The sequence below is a fragment of the Sander vitreus genome, chromosome 9 (assembly GCF_031162955.1).
Source record: "Sander vitreus isolate 19-12246 chromosome 9, sanVit1, whole genome shotgun sequence".
Taxonomy (NCBI): Eukaryota; Metazoa; Chordata; class Actinopteri; order Perciformes; family Percidae; genus Sander; species Sander vitreus.
Window position 1 is genome coordinate 15,202,177 of NC_135863.1, and position 10,673 is coordinate 15,212,849.

Consider the following 10,673-nt stretch of genomic DNA (forward strand, 5'->3'; position numbering starts at 1 on the left):
AAACCATTGCAGTGCTTCACTTTTTTGAAGCTCCTTTTTACCATGTTTTCTTTTTCTGTCTACTTGTCACAACCCAAAGCCACTTATATTTACATGGCAAAAGAGGTGGAAGTACTGCAGCATGCCTAAATTGCAGCAGGCCCCATGTTTTCCTTACAAATTGCAGTCACATATCATTTAGTTTCCCTGTATTATTGCAAAGAAAAACAATCAGAAAACCTCAAATGGGGGCCACCGTACACTGATCTCATCCCTGGCTCCGGCTTCCCTCCCAGTTCATCTCACTAACTGTCTCTGCCTCTGCCAGGATTCGCTGGAACAGATGCCTTATTTTGACGGCCTGCTGCTTGCCTTAGTCAGTTGGGCAGCAGGTCACCAATGCTCACATACCCACAAGGACATGGACAGGCACACACACGCACACAGACCTATACCACAATGGCTGTGAAGCATGTGTGTTTAACTTACTGGTTGTTTAAGTAAGCTGAGAAGAATCCCCTCAGGTGATTAGTTCATTTGCAAGTCCCCGGCTGTGGAGGCTAGTACAGGCCTGCTGCCCCACTCGCTGCCTCCCTCTGTTTATCTCTTACTTATGTCTAATTCTTTCGCTACCAGCCTTGCCCCCCCGTCTCCCCCGTCCTGCTGTTTGTTTGTGTTTCTCTGGATTCTTAGGAAGGAGACAGAAAGGGGGAAAAAAGGGAGAGAAATGTTAAGCCAGCTAGAGTAATATCACAGTCTTTGTCCTCCACTCATTATTTTCGCTTTGATTACAATCTGGATCAGCTCAACTTACCCTAATTCGGCCGGCTGAGGCTCTGGCTGAAATTGTGCTGTGCTGAGTGATGGTTGAATTGAGGCTGGCGAGGGGCGGGGGGGGGGGGGGAAATCGGGGTTCGGGTGTGGAAAGAAATAATAATAAAGTAAATAGATACATAAAAATGCTAAACAAAGGCAATATCTGTGGTAATAATGTGACAAACATGCAGCATCATAATAAACACACCGTACATTTCGGACTCATCCAGCATGGAGGAGATGTAAAATGATGAGAACAACCGTGTAATTCCTTGAGGGACACTCATGTCAACGGGACATATTTTTTTATGCCAGAACGAGAATGTTGAGAAATGGTTTTGGTGTTGCACAGCACTGAGTGGATGGAAGAACAGGCAGGCATGCTGGGATTTTCTGGCTAGTGACGGTGGTACCATGGGAAGGGAATGAGTGCTGAGGACTCCGCCTAAGGGCCAACCACCACTAGACACTAAGCACTGCAGAGGCCCAGTCCCCATGTAGCACTAATCATAACCCCCTGCTCTTTCCATCTGTTCTCCATCTCCAGCCTTACAGTACCAGTCCACCACTTTACCACTATCCACCGTACATCCTCTTCCCTTCTGGCTATCACTCTAACTGTCTCTTGACCTTCTGGACTCTCCCTCTTTTTTGGTTTTAAAATTTTTTCACTGGCTAATATTTCTTTACTTAGTACTTCTAAGGATGCAGGATTTGTTACATCTAGCTGGGTAGGGTTGGGCATCGTTTTGATTTTAACAATTCTGATTCCAATTCCGATTCTTATTGATTCACGATTCCAATTCTTTGAGGGGTGGAGTTGAAATGGGTCACATGCCTATTTTCACAAATAAGAGGAACGTTTTATTTTGATTCAATGGTGGTTTGCAGTTTTACCGCTTTTTCAACGTAAAATAAAGCCCCACTAGAGGGCTGCTAACTGTGCTCCAAGGCTGCAACACAACAAGCGCCTGGTCGCTTCGGAAACCAAAACTCACGCATATTAAATTGGGAAGTGATGATCGGATTTGAAACCAAATCCTCTAAACGATTGCAAACGATTCCAATAAAGAAACGATTCCACTGGAATCGTAATTTTTGAAACGATTCCAAGTAGGAATCGGTTCTCGATGCCCAATCCTATAGCTGGGGCAAAGGCTTTAACCTTCCCTCCTGAGTATTAGCCTGTGTTTTCAAGCTTTTTTCTACTGCAGCTAAACTAAAACACACACACACATATATATATATATATATATTTTTTTTAGGGCACATATATATATATATTTTTAGGGCTGTCAGCATTAACGCGTTAATCGCGATGCGATTAAGGGTCGAGCATAATGCGTTAATTTTTTTTATTCGTTTTAATCACATGCCACCATTTATTAATTTATTTTCACTTCACTCGGCTTTGCGTCGTTCCTAACAGGCTACTATTTTGCCGTACTTCCTCTTTACGCATCCTGCTGCTGCAGGAATAGCAACGCGGATTTCGGTGCATCATTCCGGTGCCACTGATATGCCTGCACTTCTCTCTGATGCTCTGAAAACGGACATTACAGGAAACAGAAACACCGCTGCACATGACGCTAGTTAACACTATACTCGACAGCAGCTAACGTTAGCCTACCGCTAGCTAGAGGATTCCGACACCGGGATGTAACAATCTGCAGCTGCTGTTGTCGGAAAAACACAGACGGTGCGTTCAATGAAACGGGTAATTTACAGTCTTGTGGTGCATTCAAAGTTGTTGTTAAATTCAAATGTGTGACTAGATTAAATATATAATAAACAAATACAAATCTTAAAATCAAGTTCATAAAGTCACTTTCTTTGCATTCATTTGATTCCCAATCAAGATCCACTGGTAAGAATTGCTTTCCATTGTTAATATGTACTTAAAAACAGTTCTGAAATGCAAAATAATAGAATTTTAATCATGTGATAAAACATGCAATTAATCTCGATTAACTATAGAAGTTCAACGATTAATCGCGATTAAGAAAATGTAATCGTTTGACAGCCCTTATATATATATATATATATAGAACACAACATATTGATCTTGAATACTTCCATGCACTCTGTCACACTTTTTCTACCCTCCCGCACAATGTTTCTCAATTAACGGCCCTTTTGCCTTCTGGTCACAGCACGTAATCTGGTAGAGATGGCGGGAAGTGTCATCAGACAGATGTGAGTTTTCTAACTACGACGCCGCTGTCACTTCAATTACTAGCCTGGTTCACAGTTGTACTATAGCTATGCAGATTTTTGCTGCCCTTAATGATCAGATTAGAGGTACTAATTAAAAAAAAAAAAACAATATTATGAGCTGCCCTAACGCTTCTCTGGGCGGTGATGAGTGAGGGTAAAGTTATTATTCTTTTGAACTCCTGCGGTGTGGGGGAAAGACGGCAGACATTTAAAGCAGCATGACGTTGGGTGTTTATTTCTTTACTTTTTTTAATTCCTGGGCCAGAGATTTATGGCTTGATAAGTGCTTCAAAGTTTTATTTTTTTCAAATGGGGATAATGTAAATACACCTCAAAGGCAGAGAGAGTTTTTCTCTCTTCCTCCTGTTCATCTGTTCACTCTAGCTGTCTAACAGTCTAGCTGTGTTGCTCTGGTCTTCTTTTATTTCATCCAGGGTTTTTCCCTGTTACCGGCACCACAGTGGACGTGATTTTTGTTTTGTTTTTGGGATTAATTGTACCTTTGCACGTTTTTAATGCAATTCAACCTCCTAATTTTTGACAAACAAATACATGACCACTGGGTTACTTTCTCTGATGTATGTAAGCTTTCAAGTCATGTTCATGGGCTCATGTGTTCTCAGCCACTCGTGGAAAAAAGGCTGACACAGCATTATGTCCAGAGCGCATAAATGTTTTGAGTAGAGAGAACTGTAAATAAAACATGTTTGAGAGCAATAAAATGACCCACATACACAGACATGCTCTCCCGCTGTGGATCCAATCCATTTCACCCACTTGCCTCAGATTTTAACAACTCTCTCAGAACTTTTGGCCTTTTCACTTTTTTTCTCCAGAGCAAGTGTGAGAAAAACTTGCACATTGATGTAGGTCAGAATTTTTGGACGGACTATATTTTTCATCGATTTTGGATGCAGAATTGAAGTCCATGTTCTCCACGCTACATTTTCTACACTTTACCGTCTCACCCAGGAGCTTCCTTTGGTGGTGCTCACCAAGCTGTCGGTGGATGGTACTAACTCATTCAGCCATTACATCATTTGTTTCTATTTCCAGTCAAGTGTGACTGCTCGACAGCCCGTCCGTATAATTAAAACGACCTTTAAGCAATTTGCTGCCGAGTTTCTAATATTTTTAGCATGGTCATTATTCCCGATGCACAGATGTGGCATGCCAAGGAGGGAACGTTGGCCTGACAGCATCTCACTCCTATTGTTCATTTGGGAAAACATTTGGGTAAAGGTAGTCAGGTTGGTGATGGAGCAATTGCCCAATTTATTCATTCAAGTGTCAGTTATACAGACAAATATGTGTAGCGCCAATGTGGGTCTGAATTTGTAGAGCTGTTACAGCCTGTCAACACAGTGAGAGCGCTGTCATTAATCACCATACATTTGATCAGAATGCAGCAAACCTCTACTGTTTCCTGTGATGGAAGGACAATGGAAGGCTGTGTTGGATCTTGTTCCGCTAATTGGGTTAGAGCAGCTAATGGCCATTTAGATGGTGGATAACAGGGAGGCATTTTAGTCCACAAATGTGGTGATGGAAGCAGAAGCTATCATGTATTTGAATTAAATTCAAGATAAAAAAAAAAAAAGCTTACAATTTTTTATAATGCTTCCATCTGACTTCTTAGTGAGTGTACTTTGGTAAATTCTACCGTGCAGCGGTGCCTTGGTTGTCAGGTAATTATTTTTAAAATGTACTGTACCTCAGCAGAAAACCCTGTTTTGCAGGTATTTGTTTCGTTATTTCTTTTATTCTCAAGGTCCATGTGTGATAAGTTTGAGAGTTTCATAGAAAGTATACATGAAAGTGTGTAGAGTGGAAATAAGCAGTGCCATAAGTCGTTTATAATTTGAGTCTCACAGTTTAAGCACACAGAGCATGTTCAAAGAAATGTTAGCTCAAACTTGTTTGAGGAGAACAACAGCCCACTGTACAGGGACGTGGGAATTGAGAAGAGAATTTAAATTACAATACCTGCATGCCCAGCTGCCCAACTCAAATTGCTTGGCTGTTATATGCTTCTCAATGCAATAGCCTGCCATTGAGCTCTGTGCAAGGCACGCTAATAATGAAGCAGTCGCTGGCGTAAGGATTTCCGTGTACAGTTCATGAAAATTGGAATATAGGGGAGAGATATGTGACTGTATCGACATGGGCTAAGGGGTTTACTATTCCCCATCCAAAGTCACCACTGCTGTTTTTGTGGAGTCCCGTGGAAATGACCACCTGATTGCCGTGAACACGTGGCCAGTTTAAAACTCCTAAGAGCAACTCAAAAAGTGATATAACCCCAGTAATATCGGAGCACATATACACAGCTCTTTTAGTGTTACTAAAAAAAAGAGAGAGAGAATAAAAAACAAACAAAGACTGGCTGGCGTCCTTGGTTGAGTGTAGCTTCTGTTTGACTGCCAGAGCCGTTTCTGGCCCTGTTATTTCCTTTCAAATGAGAAAGAAATGTCGTTTGTCCCCACCATGAGCGAGCGGCCGCTGAGATGAGGAATAGGCCCACTGCTTCACACAGACTAACGTGACAGGCTGCATGACATCACTTAGCCAAAATGGATTGCCGCTTCAAAATGGGACTGTTCTGCTCAGTGTTAGCAAGGCTCTCACTGGAAGAAATTAATTGACTCTGAAACGTATTCAATGCATTTTCATTTTGTTTTAGTTCTGGCAGCGGTGTTGTTTTTCTGTGGGTGGCAAAGATTAGTTGGCAGCATTTTGTATCTTCAGTCTTGGATTTGTGTGGGTAAAGTGAATTAAAGACAGGAATTAAAACTCCCTAATTAGAGCTGTTGATAGTATTTCCAGACGTCCTATGGTGTGTTTAATAACTTACGTTCAGCTGTATTTCCCAGGTATGATATTTAGCAAGTGAATTTTACTTTGTTGAATCCCACAGACTAAATTTAGGGAAATCATATTTGTTGAAAATGATAAATATTACACACCCTGGAGAGCCCAATAGAAAAAGTCTGATGGATAGACCAAAGACTACCAGTGTTAGATTTTTTTTTTTAAATCACACTCAGTCAGCATATAGGAATGGGTGTTTGCTTATTTATAAGTTAAAAAGGGTTAGTTCACCAAAATCACAAGAAAGATATTTGCCACTACCAAGCCATGCAGACGGTGTTGGTTTTATTTGATCAGGTTTTGAGGTCTTGGCTGTGGCAACCCTATTGAAATATTATATTGGAAAATGTCGTCAACAATGTGTCTTTCCAGAAACAATGTCCTGGTTGGTTCATATAATCAGTGTAATTAATCACAGACCCAGCTGTCAACAGTTTTCATTAGAAACTATTTTCTAGTGGGTTTCTCAGAGGGTGACATCTCAAAACTTTGGCTAATGCAACCGAAAATAACTGCAAGTCTAAATACCTCTTGGGAAAGTGGGGAAATATGCTTTTTTCTAATTTGTTTATTTAATTTGTAATTTTTTTGTAATATGTATTTTGAAAAATGAAAGCAAATTATAGAAACAAAATCCCTTTTTGGGAGGTTCATATTAGTTGGATGAAATGTTAAATTCACAAAGGTGTGTGTGTGTGTGTGTGTGTGTGTGTGTGTGTGTGTGTGTGTGTGTGTGTGTGTGCAAAGCGTGTGTGTGTGTGTGTGTGTGTGTGTGTGTGTGTGTGTTTTTCCTCCCACTCCACCTCCACTTTGTCTGCGGTGACCTGTGCACCACTCTGGCCCTGGGGGCTCAGGCACACACATAGCTTGATCTGCTGCTCCTAAACACTTTGAATCACACTCCAGCCACTGCATATACACATGGACACAAATACACACACATTCTCACAGCACAAGCACATCTGGTTTCCAGGATGGCTCATGAATGCAGACCTTTTAGCTGCCGGTACAGGCAGGCTGCTGGTGTTAATGACTGGGGCATTCCTCGGCTCCCAGGATGAAAATGGGGAGAGGGTGCAGAACAGAGGCAGCCATCTCTTCTAAGGGGTAACCCAATCCATCTAGCAGGAGGTGTGTGTGTGTGTGTGTGTGTGTGTGTGTGTGTGTGTGTGTGTGTGTGTGTGTGTGTGTGTGTGTGTGTGTGTGTGTGTGTGTGTGTGTGAGAGAGAGAGTGAATGCATGGCCGGAGGGGTTAGGCCAGCTAAAGGTCCTTGGGGTCAGAAGAGTCTGCCACAGCACACCAGCGCCTATGTGCCAGGTCTAGCCTCCTCCCAAAAGTGCAAAGGGGTCACAGCAATTTCCCTAAGTCAGGAGTGGGTCAAGGTCCCACTTCCCTTATGTATCAGTCACTGAAGGATGAGGAGGAAAGCGCAAGGCATGGTCTTTGTAGAATTACCTCCCCTAATCCCCCGAGTGTTAGGACCGGTAGGAAAGTACACAGTTGTTTGGCAGGGCATGAGGTTATGTGAGGGGAAATGTGAAAGCTACAGAGACTGTAATTTTCAGCCTGCAACTTCAAAGGTAATTATTCTATTCATAATTGGTGAGGAATTTCCTCACAGGTGTCATTATCTTTCTGGTTATTGGCACTGTCCCACGATCTTTTCTGTTAAGTTGTTCTCTAAAGTCAGCACGTCACCTCACCTCACTTGGCAGCAATAAGTGAACAGGGATGCTTTGCTCAGGAACTGAAAGTGAATACATTAAGGGTGGAAGTAAAACGTTGCCCCGCAAAGAGCTCAATAATGATTTAAGTAGCTTGCGGTAGAAGGGATTACTTTACTGTTTTTTTTGCTTCTCTTTTTTTTTCCAGAAAGGTTTTTCCTTGACCCAAATACCAGGCTTCTCTCTGTCTCTTCCTTTTTCTGGTTTGCTTTTGAATCCCCAAAAGACAGGTAGCAGTTCAAACATACTCCATATTCATAGCAATGTGGTCATTTAGCGGGTTGCTTTGAATTCCTAAAAAAAATACTCCTGTGTGAAGTTAATGGGCTAGTGCCACTCACCCAAACCAGCAATAGGCGCGGCGAGGGACTTAATCCAACAGACTCAGGACTAATACCATCAATACATTCAGTAGCTTGATCCCTGAGTTCTCTCAGGTCTCTTAACATTTCAAATTGTATTTGGGGTAGAGGAGCTTCCTGCTTGGCACACATTTACGTAGATCACCACGATGATTAACCGTCATAATAATCTTAATCCCTTTGTCTCTTGGTAAATATGACTCTGACTGTCATTCCACAGCACCAAAATGTTTGCTTCAGGGCATGGGAAGACAGCCCTTATTGGCTCATCAAAATGGACAAGTAATTGGTGGAAAAATCTATTGGTGCATATTTTTTATGTAGGTTTTAATGCAACTTAATTTTAGCATTCACATATCTCTATACTTCTGGCCCACGACAGCTCAATCAACATTTGGGAACATGAACCACTCTCAAGCTTTAGGGGACAGTAGTGAATGCTCATTTTTATGCAGGAAAAGTTATCCAAGGGCTGAAGAGAAACATCTGAGTCCTGAAGTCTCCCTCGATATTCCTTGATATTTGTTTTTGTTTATTTCTAAATTTGCTACAGAGCGTTTCATGTTCAGGCAGCAACCTTAAGGATTTACCATGCACACACCCAGCTCATGTCATTAAGAATTAAAGGGTATTTATTGGCACATATAAAAAAAAAAAAGATAAACATGTGTCCAGGGATTGTTACGTGGCCCGCCGCCTCTGGAGCCTGCCTCCCTGCTAAAATCGAAACCCATCAAAGCTCTGTCCTTTCCAGCTGCCAGAATAAATCTTAATGAGCGCACAGCACTGCCGACTCTTTCAAAAATTGTAATGCCCAAAGAAGAGAGTAAAATAAATGAAATAAGAGGGAAAATATTGTTGGTGAAAATTCTCATATCAAAGTGAACAATGAAATGGTAAAAATAAATAATATAAGTGCTTCCCTCGTCCTCCCATCATCCGTGTTGCAATAACACATTTCAATGGATGCATGATTAACTTCACATCTGAAAACACGACCCGGCCACCCGGACACTACAACAAACAGACAGCCCGCGTGGCACTCGAGCTGTTGATAACAAAAGCCATCACCCTGTGCACCGCTAAGCAGTTACCACATGATTTTATGAGAGCCATGCTCATTTATGAGTGCAATCAGTTGCAACCCAATGCCCCATAGGATGTCGGTGTTAGCGCCCCTCTTTGTCCTATGATGATGGACTGTCGGTTCAATGGCGTTATTGTAGCTCTAGTGGCCATCCAGGGAGTAATACATTGATAACAATATCAGCTCATGAAGATAGGCTGTTGGAGAAAAGGTCACTCCTTTTCTTGCCTGTACTGTATCTCACTCTTCCCCCCTCCCTCCCTCTCATGATTCCTCCCCGGATTCTCCGTCACTACCTTCCTATCTCTCTCTCTTTCTGTCTGTGTGTCTCTATCTCGCTCGCTCGGGGTGACGACGGCTGCCCCTCGGTGTGTAAGGAAGCTGGAATGTCATGTTTTAACTGGAGTTAGAGGTATGTTGACAGGCCAGACAGAAAGAACAGATGGCAGCGTGACATGCCCATGGTCATCTGGCATGCCACTGTCGGGAGCACTGGATTTGAAATCCAACCCTTTTTTGCCGGTTTCCTTTTTTGCCGGTTTCCTTTTTTGCCGGTTTCCTTTTTCCTTTCTTTTGGATTTCTTCTCTCCCCCTCCCTCCTTCCATCTTTCATTCTTTCTTTCACCGCCATCTCGCACTTCTTTATCACTTACTCCTTTCTCTGTTTTTCATTCCCTTTTCAACCCTTCCCCTCTCTGCTCTGCTTGACCTGTCTGTTACTCCTTTTCTCTGTTTATCACCCCTTCCTTCTTCAATGTAGGTCACAAAGCCTCATGTATAGGCTGCTGCCTATCTCTGCTTAAACACACTGCCCCCTAAACTCTCCTGACTACTCTTTTCATGCACGCACACACACACACACACACACACACACACACACACACACACACACACACACACACACACACAGCTCATTGAACATCCTTATTCTTTTGCACTTTCTCTCGAACACATGCTCAGTTGGAGTTACATCGGCCCCGTACCCCATAAAAACGTGTCAAGCTACATTTGTCTCCTAAAGTCTCGCCCCAAACAGCCCCGTCAGCAGAAATGTAGAAAAAATCCAAAGAGTTTTAATTACCTGTGCAGCAATGCCTGGAAGGTTGTGCACCGGAAATCTCAACCTCACCGGTAAAGTAAGCATGCCATGTCGCAACACATGCGGTCTTTGTCTTCCAGCTAATTTCCAACAGAAGCATAATGTAGAAAGGGAGAGGGAGAAAACAGTGGGAAAAGAAGGGAGGGAGAGAGAGGATGCAAAGGGAGAATACCGCTGTTTCTGCTTGCTCCTTACCATCTTTGCTGAATGTGTTTGAGGGCTTGTATCAAAATTCCAAACAGAGCAGGGCAGAGCACAGTGTCCTCACTTTACCCAAATCTTGTCAGAAGCGTTCATTTCAGCTCAGCAGGCTGAGCCGTTTGTCCCAAAACAACATTGGCTTTTTCTGTGCTAAAGAAAACATTGCAATGGTGATGCAAAAAGCAGGTTTGGAGGGTAAAGAGCCAGGAGAGTGAACATTTTCATTCATGTAATTAACATGTTGGGAATAGCTAGCTGCATGTGGTACAGTATGGGCAAGATTTACTTGAATTGTAGCGAGCATGTCAGGCAGCGC

General features: G+C 42.6%; 1 long non-coding RNA gene across 2 annotated transcripts; it reads right to left on the reverse strand.

Annotated features, from left to right (window-relative positions):
* Positions 1–634: 634 nt before the first annotated feature.
* LOC144522990 (uncharacterized) lies at positions 635–10,442 on the reverse strand. 2 transcript variants are annotated; one of them, XR_013502470.1, is made up of 3 exons: positions 10,352–10,442; positions 794–857; positions 635–667 (listed from the first exon to the last, which is right to left on the reverse strand). It is a non-coding gene; the product is annotated as an uncharacterized LOC144522990 (long non-coding RNA). The 2 variants fall into 2 exon arrangements; XR_013502471.1 differs by lacking the exon at positions 10,352–10,442 and adding an exon at positions 10,139–10,290.
* Between the last annotated feature and the right edge of the window lie 231 nt (positions 10,443–10,673).